Here is an 11,881-nt window from a genome sequence, read left to right as displayed (position 1 = left end):
TTTAAATGAGCTGTTACAAAGGCAGAAAAAATAACGAAGCCCAAATCCTTCTGCGCCGCCCCCCCCCAGCAACCCACAGAGCCAGTTGTAAAAGCAAACAAGCATTTTTAAAGGTGTAAGGAAGTGAGGACGACATAAGCCCACCTCTTTCCTCTAAATGGATTATACTCTAAGTGAGGCCTGAATTTTTATCACCTACAGTGCTATAAAACGAGGCATTTGGATGCAGTTGGCACATACAGTACATACAAGAATGTGTGATAGGTGATGGTAATGATGCAGAACCTACATTCTCAAGGCACCAACTCAAATGGCTATTTCCAATACATGAGGAGCAACAACAAAAGCCCATCAGTTCATGAAAAAATGTCTCACAGCCAGATAAAATGCACTCATAACACTGCATTGGTGACAAAACTTAGGGCTGATACATATTCACATCACATGAGCTTAACCTAATAAACCCAGCACAAATAAGCTAAGTTCATTGAGTCATCCTATGGAGCACATCCTACTGTCGCCATCTGATTTACACCAGAAATCTAGTGTCAGTGTAACCAAACATGGACAACTGCTAAAAAGCGAAAGAGGCAGCAGTCTTCTGTGTCCCAAGGACCAAGACTGCATAACCCTCAACCATCTTGATTAATACATTTTTAATGTTGTGTTACATTTCTTCTCCTGCTTTATATCTTAGTACCATCCACTTCATTTATACCATCCATCCTCTTTGAGTTCCTCTCTTCTGGCATTACATAGTTTACAGCAACTGTGACAAATATGAAAAACCTTTCTTTACCCAGAAAATAACTCTATGTTCTGTACCTATGACTATATTTCGGCAGCTATTATGTACTATTATAGTGCCTTGTGTACCTTCAGATAGAACAAACTGAAGTGGCACTTCGGGATACTTATTGTGGGTTATTATGTGAATTCATATGTCTTGTGGTCTTTTGGTTTGGATATTCATAGGTGTTATGGTGTTGGGCACTGTACATTTGGATGTACATGAGGTAGCTTAGGAAAGATAGTTTGTTTGCACCATCTGATCCAACAACCACATCCTACAATATGCACAAGGACATCAGCAGGAGACCTTCACAAACCACTTTAGCCTGAACCGACAGTCAGAGGGGATACACTGAGGTCAGATATTCAGTGTGATTAGATTGATATCATCAGTGACAGGCTTATGAAGATCACACCAGGCCAGGTCAAGGTTAGGGCCCATCAATCACCAGCCTCCAGTGGCTCAATCAGAAAACTTCTATAAACTTTGAATAAGATTTGTGTGTTTCTGAAACTCTGGGATGAGGACTGACAGCGGGACAATCCAGATCTACCAGAGCATCTCTTTGAGGTGCATCTTTCCTCAACAAGCTTCTTCCTTCTGTTAACTGTGGAAATGTTGTTTTCAGTGGTCGGCAGCATGTTTGGAACACACACAAACACACACCTTTGTTGATTGTATTGCTCAGCTGGACTTAGGGAAAAACTGGGATGAACTCCACCTGTGTTTTCTTCAGCCATTGCTCTAGACTCAACTCACACATCACGAACCTGAAAACCAAAACGTACAATGGTTCCACACAATGACTTTGTAAAAATCCAGTGATGCTGTAGGAACTTAACAGGCGGGAACACTGTTTGAAAACATCTACATGGTTGCACTGAGAGATATTTTGGTCATGTTTAAGAGAGACATGGCTGTATGCAATCCTAAGACACGCTGTTGAAGTGGACAGTGGTGGTTCTTTCAGAGTAATGAAGATTCAAAGGACCAAGAAACTCTCTGATTCTCGGCTGCCTTTGAGATCTGTTTGCACTCATTTGTTGGTAGTCTCTTGCACTGAACTACCCACTCGTGACTACAGCCTTATTCAACTTTTTTATGGTTATGTTTAGACACTGAGAGCACTTGGTTAATACTTGGGAAAGATCTGTCCTGTTTTAATAAAGCAGCAATGATTTTTCCTCACGTTAACCGTAGTGCTTTTGTTGCCCAAACCTAACCATGTGAACCCTGGATTCTGCTTTGACAGTCCTGCACTTTGTACGGTCGCCATCCACTGTGGCCACCTCCCTGCAGCTCATAATAAAACACGACATAAAATGTAGTGTTTCATTCACTCAAACAAACTTTGACTCTCAACATAATCCAGCCTGCGATTATGTTTGTCAGCACAAGGCAACTGTGAATGCAAATCAGTTGTATATAAATGTAATTTCTAGGAGACAGGCTTGGTCAGGGACTGAGGCAACAACCCAAAGAATCAGAGACGTATGTAAACATAACTACTGTACTTAAGTCACTGAAGTGCTCTCTATTGCTGTAAAATCACATCATATTTCATATGATTCAACATGCTCTCTCTTTTAAGAGAATTACAAGCAGAGAACATGTGCAAACTAGATACACTGCAACAGATCATTCATTGCACCAGTTTTTCCATTCAGAAAACATGGACCCTGAATAAGACAAAGCAGATACAGAGAACGGGTGGATGGACAGTAGCTGTAGTAGCTTCTTCTTCTTCTTCTTCTTCTTCTTCTTCTTCTTCTTCTTCTTCTTCTTCTTCTTCTTCTTCTTCTTCTTCTCCTTGTACCAAGTGCACCAGGAGCTACTGATATGCAGATGACTGACAGGTGGGAGGGAAGCCTCACTGCTATGCATCATTTCACTCAGCTGGTCAGACTCCTGAGCCCTCATAATATAAGTGGCATGTTGCTAGATAGACAACCCTTGTTGCCATTATTACAATTGTACAAGTTCAAACCAGTACAAGCCAACCAATACAACATATTGATTACAGCGTTATGTTAATTAGTGTTATTCCCTGAGAAGAGTATCACTGTGGCTTTTACAGAATGTGTGGTGATGTTGGGGAAGCTAAATGCTACGTCATAAATCTACCATGCCGCACATGTTTGATGTTAGCAGGTAACAAATTAAATTAGTTTGGGTTTTGATCAATTTTCTTATGTTATTACATTGTGTAAATAAAATATTATTGCCTCATAAGTAGAAGAAAATGAGGAAGTGATTTGCAGACGAACCTCCACTATTTCAACCCACCAAAGCTGAAGATGACAGAGGGATAAAACAGCGAATGAGGGACATTTTCCAGCTTTCTTGTGTGTGCATGTCAAGATTTGTATGAATCTGGCATCTAGCGGTACAACGTGGTGTTTTTCTTTCCATGTGCTCTTAACCATGCTCGAGGTGTAGGACAGTGCAGCACTGGCAGCGAACAGAGGAGACTGTTTTGTGTGCGCTGGTGTGAAAAAGTGCATCTTAAAAAAGAAAGGAGGGGAAAAAAGGAGTGATGTTAAATGGGTGTGCAGTCGTCTCATGTCTCCGTTGGATTTTTTGTGGCCTGTGATGTCTGTGAGGCCAAGATTTCGTTCTTTGATGGCTTGTGTGCCTGTCACTTAACATTAAATCATATACTTTACGAGGTCGATACGTCTTCAACTGCGTTTCGAAACAAGGCTTTGTTTGCTCATTAAGGATATTTTAATAGAAGAAGTGCGTATTCATGACTTGAATGCGTGTTATTTCATCGACACGTCATCTGAAACAACCTGACAATCCTTTCAAGCACAAAAGAAGAATTCCACATCTCCTCTTGTCTCCTGAGATGAAGCATTGATGACCCAACACAGATAGCATTTATATTACTGTCAGTCTCCCTGACTAGTGTCTTCCATATTGTTATCTTTGTCTTTCCAAGATTAATATACCTTTTCAAGTTTAATAAGATAGGAGACCTGGGGGAGTTCTATCCCTACTGTGTTCAAAGCCCATCCGGCCTGAGGAACTGCTTTATCTCAGTCACTGATTGACCTGGCTGATAGGTGATACTGAAGAACCACAGTGGCCCAGGGAAGTGGCCTCTCCACTCAGGAGATGGGGACTGGTAAACTTGGCCTCTCCTGTCTGTGAGAATCCCATCAGTAGGGCTCTGGCGTCCCTGGGATGCCGTCTCCTCTCTTTGATTCCTGTGACCAGGCACTTTTACGTGCCTACCTCCCTCACACCGTCCAATCCAGAGCCCATAAAAGCAAGTCTGCCGCTCTCCAGCCAGTTGGACAGGACGTGTTTCTAAGTGTTGCCTGAATGCACCGCCAGGCGAAATGACACCCCGAGGGCTCGTAAGACTTGTGATTTCTTCTCCAAGCCCATGCCAGGAGACCATTTTGAGTTCCAGCTCAGTTCTTCGAAAATTTTGCCATTTGTGGCTTGTGACCATGGACCACTGAGGTTTGTCTCATGATCTATACAGCATGGCAAATGCTATATATTAACTAGAGACATAATCATAAAGGAAATACAGAGAGCCAATAATAATGTCTTGAGTGAAACACCACATAATAACCTCACTCTTGAAAGACAATTTGTTCTTGCAAAAATATTCAGATCTACATCAAAGTCTGACCTATTAATAGCTTCAAATAAATCATCATTAAACAAATATACGTTCAACACATTGTCCATATTACAGGAGGCATGCCAAACCTCTTGTACTGTGGTTCATTTCTATATTTTCAGATATTCCGGGAGATTTAAGACACAAGATAGTGAGGCATGTGGAATGCGGCCGGGGGGTGCTTTGCTCTGGGGGACATATTTTTCAAGGATAGTTTAAAGGCTCTCTCATTATCACCGTATACTGAGAGAATAAAAGGAGGGCCATCTGCGTGCAAGGGAGTTCACGCTACACACTATATCACAGGCTAATCTCTGAGGGAATCATCTGTGTGTGGATACATGAGGCACGTGTTGGTGCAACTGAGCAGCAGGTCGGAGACAGTGGGAAAAGCAGGGCTCCAAGCTCCATTAATGTTGCTGCTGCCATGTTTGCTCATCTGTGCAATTTCCAAATAACGTCATCACTCAAATGCACTGCAGAGAGGATATGACAGAAGCCTATGGGCCGTGTCTTACTGAGACTATGTGAAACTTCATAGTCTGAAGTATTTTAAGCACTGAGGTGACACTTTATCTGTCCAGTTTGTTTATGTTCGATCAATGTGATATTCATCCAGATCTCATTTATATAACATATAAAGTCAAATATTGAATGTTCTACAAGGTCAAAAATGACAACACACGAAGAGTCAGAGTGAAGAAGTTCAGAATTCAGGGATTTGAACAATGGGGCTTGATGGTTCATTCTTGACCTTGGAAACAGCAGCTTGAGAAAAAAAAATCCAAGACAAGGCCCAACTTATTTTCCACAGCTTCCAACCATATTTCATGGCCTTCTACAGTGATAACAACTAAACCACCAAGGGCCACAAGATGTGGTTAAAAGCTTAGGAGGCAGCAAGTAAGCTGGACCTTGTGTTGATATTTCTTTTGTCAAATTGAACAATAATAGTTTATAACCCAATTTAGCGTTTAAAGTTTGTAAATGAAAGCATGTGTGGAATTAATTATGGATCTGTTTTTCCAGGAGACAAATCAAATTAAGGCAGTCGTGTATTTAAATTATGCTTCAGTTTGGCAAAAGTTGTTTATCTTTGCTGTGTGAAACCACTGTGGAATCCTGAGGGAGAGGTTGAAGTAAACCTTTCTGGACAATATATGAGCTCTGAAAAGTTTTACAGCACAAGTCAGTACAGCCTTCATGTGCCCTGGAGAGTCACTGTATAATTCACATAATTCATCATGAGGAATGAGCTACACAATTTCATGTTGTGTGACTGGTTTGGGTAGAGGCCAGACTGTGAACCAGCACTGTGACAGATCCATGGTGCTACATCACAGCTTTAACAGAACAGCACAGTGTAGGCATGTTGTTGACTGAACATAACGCACTACTAATGTAATGTAAGAATGTGTTACCCGACCAGACGGGAATGTGTGCCCACGCTGGCGCTGAGAGTCGTGACAGAGCATTTCTTTAGGCAAAGTGGGAAATCACCATCCATATGAGGGGATCATGTGATTTAAATGCATAGGATGCCGCAAATTGTGGTACACTAAAGTTCATGGCAGTTCCCCCCATGTTTTGAAGTTCAGCTGGCACTACCACCTCATATGGCCTGGTGTTAATCTGCCATGAACAAGCCTGCATTATGCCAAGAGTGCAGTAGAAGTGAGAGGGAAACAGGTGGCCTCAACTTTCTCTCATTCCTGGACACACAGTTGGATAGCCTGCATTCTTTGGGGGAATTTCCTCCCAAGCCACTTTATTAGTGAGTGAAAATAAACCTCAAATATTACTCAAGTGTTTACAAATGTGGATTGGTGTAATATGTTTTCAATGTTAGTGACTGGGCTTAAGGGTCCTATATTATGCTCATTTTCAGGTTTGTATTTTTATTTTGGGGGTCTTCTGGAGAATGTTTACATGCTTTAATGTGCAAAAAAACTTCTTCTCGTACTGTCCATTGCAGCAGTGCCTCTATTCACCCTCTGTCTGAAACACTCAATTTACTGTCTATCTCTTTAAGTCCCACCCATGCTCTGATTGGTCAGCTCCCAGAGGCCTGAGCATGCCCCTTGGTGGGTTTATGGCATCACAACCTTACAGAAGTCCTGACGCCTCATTGAAAGGCACAGTTTTTGAATAGGAGCTGTGTGCATTTCTTATGGATTAAGTGCATTGAAACGAGCACAGAGCACAGACCTGCATTATAATAAAAAGAAAGTCTATCCACGCAGACTTTTCACTTTTCCAAAAATGGGACCTTTAAAGTACACATTCACCATTTTGCTAATTTCTCTTATTTTCTTTCTTGCTGAGAGTTATATGAGAAGATTTATACCTACATATGTCTGTACACTGAATATGAAGCTACATGAAACAACATGAAAAAAGCCAGCCCGGTGTTGTCTAAAGAAACAAAGTTTGCCTCTGAGCACCTCTAAAGCTGAATAATTAATGCATCATAACTCATTTGTTTAGTGTAGTTGGACTCAGCTGTTTCTCCCAGTTTCCATTTCCAGTAGAATTTACACTGTCATTTCTTCTATGCTAAGCTATCCCATCTGTCACTCTTCCAGTAGCATTCATACAGACATACAGTCATCTGTAAATAAAAACTGCATTCTCCTGAGAGAAATCTGGTGGATTTATGTTCTGAAGCACAGATAACCGCATTGTGGAGAAGTCACAATGTCTGTTTACCGCACTGTGTAACACAGCACTTTATGAGACAAAGACATTTGATTGCACAGCTCGTCGTCATCTGAACTTCGACAGCTCCATAAATAGAACTTTTCCTGTTATACCTGAGATAAGAAGAGAACATATAGATATTACTGCACACACGTTTCTCCATCTGTACATGACAGACAACAGACAGTCTCTTCTGAAAGAATCTCTTTACATCATATCTTCAAAAGACCTTGTCCACTGTTATCACTTATAGCTTGGCCACAACGCAGAGTGTGATTCCATGGATTTGAAGGAATTGATAGCAGATTGTCTGCAAGACTGTTTCTGGCAGGAGAAAAAATGGGTAGTAATGCATCACTGGAGTTTGTTTTCTCTACAATGGGGTAAAAAATCAGAAAGCCCATTTACTTTGTGACTACATGAAGATGACGGACTGCCGCTGTGGAAAAGTTTTAGGTGGAAACTTGAAGAAAACAGGAAATGATTGTTGGTTCTATATTGTGTGGAACCGACTGTTACAGGTTTAGTTTATGCCTTATTTGACTGGCTGCTCTATGAGGAAAATCACTTTTAACCCCCCCAAAAAGCAACTTGACATTGAAACCAAGCAGTTCATGAGTGATTATTGCTATACAGCCTTCCCCTTTGGCATTGTTTTTGCACAGGTAGTATGTTGTAACCCCTGTTTTTTATTCTAATAGACAAAGTCAGGTGTCAGTCAACAATACCCAGACAGACTGGGGAGTCATGGCAGCTCCAGTCCTCTGGTGCTGCACTTGGACAGAGATGAGAGAGCGTGGGGAGAAAGAAGGAGGTCTGCTTTCCATAAAGTCCTGGTATCCTGTGAGGCAGCTCTACTTCATAATCATAAATCGTCTAGATGGAAATTGGGGGTTCGTCATATTCCAACATAACGGGGAAGTTTCAAAATCAAAAGATGAACTGGCGGTTCTCATGACAGTTTAATATCAAAGGAAAAGTTTTGAAAGTTCCCAAGATTTCTGTTCGGTTTTATTTGAAGTTATGCAACGAGAGAAGGCAGCTACAGAATGTCTGGAGTTCAACGCAAATTCACCTCGCAAAAGCAATTGTCCTCTAATAATGGACATATACTACAGTTCCCTTTTTCTTAATGAATGTAAAAAGTTGGAGTCTGTGCCTGGGCTTTGTGTCTCCATGCGATAGACCAAGCTCCTTCATCTGTCTCTTGGGAGGCTGTGGAGGACCGAGGTCCCCGGCCTCTGCCTGGCTTGTGCTCCGGCCAGCTCCAGCCCATGCGTGTAATGCTGTTTGTAATGAGAAATCTAAACAGGGAACAGCAGTGAGGCATGACAGGAATGTGTTTCCATTGGAGGGAGCTCCACGCAAGAAAAAGAGAGGAGAAAAAAAGAAGAAGAAGAAACGTTGAAGCAGAGTTGTGTCCAGAAGGAGTGCTCACTTGGGCCAAAGCGGAAGACTAATGTTATTGTACATTGGCTGTCACTCTGCCAGCCCTCCCTCACCAATTGGTTCCTAGTCTCCCTACCAGTTTCTCCCCCGCCTCTCTCTCTCTCTGCTTCCCCAAGCCTCTGTTTGCTCAGGTGGACGGTGACACAGTTCTGAATGAGCCCCAGTCGTCCCCCCTTCAGCACGGATGGCCGTAGACCTTGTCATCAAGTCGGAGTCCGGAGGGGCCTGCAGAGAGCTGGAAGTTGAAGCTCCAGCCCTCTGGATGGGAGGGAGCAGGAAGTCGAGGGACAAACACTGGGAAGAATAAAACACAAATGCAGAGAAAATGCAAAAAAAAAAGTGAGGAGAATGAGTGGCAAACAAAGAGAGGGAAGATGTTGAGGAGAAAAAGAAGGAAAAGACAGATAGACAGCGAGATGGAGAAAAAAAAATCCGACCACCCATTTTGAAAATTAGAGAGGGGTGGTTGTAGTCTGTGGAGGCCGTCTTGGTTTATGGTCCATGGAGGATGTCTTGAAACAGTGCTGTTTAGAGTTTATTTTATCATGCCACGCCGTCTCAGACCCTCTGTCAGGAATCTCATTCTGCAGAGACTAATTACAGTGTAAACAATACATTAAAGTCTGTAGCCCACTCCACCTCACTATTTACCTTTTCTTCCTAACAATCCTGACATCCCTCCACGGATTGATTTTCTCCATACAGACCGCCTCTGCTGGTGTTTATTTGTTTTGAAGCTCGCATGCAATTTGTGCTGAAATGGATGGATACAGACTTCAGTGAGAACATGAATAACAGAGCGCAGGTTTGAAAGACAGCGGAGTTGGTCCCACCTGCAAAATGCAACAGCATTTTTACATCTGAGCATAACCAGGTTTCCCAGCAAAAAGAAAAAAAGAGAAGAAAATACCAGGCCGCCAAAACATTCAACAGATACAGTACGTTTTATAACTGGTGCCTGTCAAAGCCGTCCAACACTCAGGGGAGGCAAATGAACAGAAAACTGAATATCTCACTCTATAAAAAAAGACAACCAGGAAACTCGGCTTCATTAGCACATGCATGGGTGCTGAGGAGTGGTCACTCAGTGTCAGTCACCTGCATGGCTGAGCCGGAGGACGTAATTGCAACCACATGGAGCCAAAGGGCCGGAAGAGAATGCTTTTAAGGCAGCCAGAGAGTTATGGCCTCCCAGATCTTTTAGCATATAAAATAAACAAGGGAACTGCTACTGCGTGCAAGTGTGCATGCGTGCGTGCGCGCGTGCGTGTCTCTGTTTGTGTCCTCTGTGTTTTATTTTTCACTTGTGATAACTGGAGAATACCTGACCCTTCCTGCTTGTCTGAAAACTGTGTTGCAGTTTTTGGTAAAATACAGTTTAAGGTGTGCTGACACAGAGTTACAACAGTGGTGGAAGAAGAAGTACTGGGATCTTTTACATTAGTAAAAGCTAATTTATACATGCTTTATACACTACTAGATACTTTAATTCATACTTATTATGTCTTATCAGCTATTCTTAATTTTGTATGTAAGATCTGAATGAAAGCTGTCAATAAATGTCCTGGAGAGAAGTGGAACTTAGAATATTAGCCTCTTAAATGTATTGAAGGTATCTAGTATTAAAATAGAAATACTCGTAAAGTACAAGTATCTCAAAATTAAGTACAATACTGTGCTTGAGTACATATACACTCATTAACCAGAGCTGATATGTGTATAAAAAAGGAATGAAATGAGCACTGACACAACAATGCAGTATAATCTCAGTATAACCTCGGTTTTTCTCAGTGTTCACATGTGAGACCTGAAAATAGGAGACCAGCATTCATCTGTGTTGTGTGATTCCTACACTGACACCTGAGGAGTGTTGATATTCAGGCTGGGCCAGTATACCCGGCAGCTGCCTGGGAGGTGTAATAGGTTGTCTTACAGAGCACAGACAGGAAATGAACCCTGGTATCAAGATTGAATCAGCTACATCTGGACTCAATTATTCATCCTGGTTGTTTTTGGCTGGTGATAAATGATTTAGTCACACCGCTGACACCATTTCTCAAGTGCAAATATATCTATAGCTCGATGTAAAGATGTCCTAGATGAGGAGAACATTGCTGTTTCTCACCTGCAGCTGAGAGCAGGATTGTTAAGTTATAGTGAGAAATCTTATTTTACTGTTATTCTTAAGACTGTTTAACTGATTGGTTATTAAATATTTGCAGGGTTGTATCATCACTAAATGTTCTTTGTTACTTCATTTGTCTCCTCACTGTATTTTCTCTATTGTGATTAACTGTGGTCTTGTACAATAATATCTTGACACGATGATCTGATGTTTAAGCTGATTCGAGTATTTTGTTGCACTTGCATGCAGGGTGGAGAAGAGCAAAAACATTTAAATATCCTTGCAGTCCAAATCAAACACTGGCATTGCTGCTGTGACCACAGGAGAACGTTTAATAGCTCCTTGGAGGTTATGAACTGTTGACAGTTAATAAGTCATAAAATTTCCCCTTAAAGAGGATGCTAGATTCCATCTGCAGGGCACCCAGTACAAAGAACCGGAAAGTAAATATCTCGCAATGGAAGTGGACTGGAATCTCTCAGTGGCGGCTCATGGAGAGTCTCTAGAGCATGTCCCTCAAGGTTTCCTGATTTCTAGAGGCATGGAGGAAAATGACCACATTACTGAGTAATTTTCCCTTAAAGTACACAGATTTTTTTTTTTTCACTTTTGAAGAATATGGGGCCTTGAGAGTGGGAGGCAGCACATTGCAGGCAACTGACCTTCGTGATTACACCTCGTATTATTGTACTTGTCATCTATTTTCTTTGGCCCTTGGGATGTTTGCCATGGTAACAGCACACAGCGGGCTGTCAGGGCTGACCCATGCTGTCCTCTGCATTTCCCAGCTTGGCTGTGATGAAGGGAAGTCTCTGCCCATGATCCCTAACCCCTGATGAGGAGGGTTCTCAATTTCAGCTCCAGGTCCTGCATGGGCCTCATATCCCTCTCTGCTCCTCTGCCACCCTCCCTCCCCCCATTCAACCAAGAAGGGAATCCTTTCCTTGAATAAGCAGCTATTTTCTGGGCCGGACTATACAAGGTTACCTAAACTGCCCTTCGGCTTTGTCAAAGGGAAAAAGTGCTGGTTGTCAGAGCCTGAGCATGCATTTTGTTTAAAGAAATAGTTTGACATTTTGGAAAGTATGTTTTTTTTATGGTCAACTTAGATGAGAAGATTGATACCACTTTCATGTCTGTACAGTAAAGTGACATTACGGCCAGCTTGTTAGCT

Source organism: Chaetodon trifascialis, chromosome 7 (assembly GCF_039877785.1).
Source record: "Chaetodon trifascialis isolate fChaTrf1 chromosome 7, fChaTrf1.hap1, whole genome shotgun sequence".
In the NCBI taxonomy this organism is placed as follows: Eukaryota; Metazoa; Chordata; class Actinopteri; order Chaetodontiformes; family Chaetodontidae; genus Chaetodon; species Chaetodon trifascialis.
Note: the sequence above shows the minus strand (reverse complement) of the source record.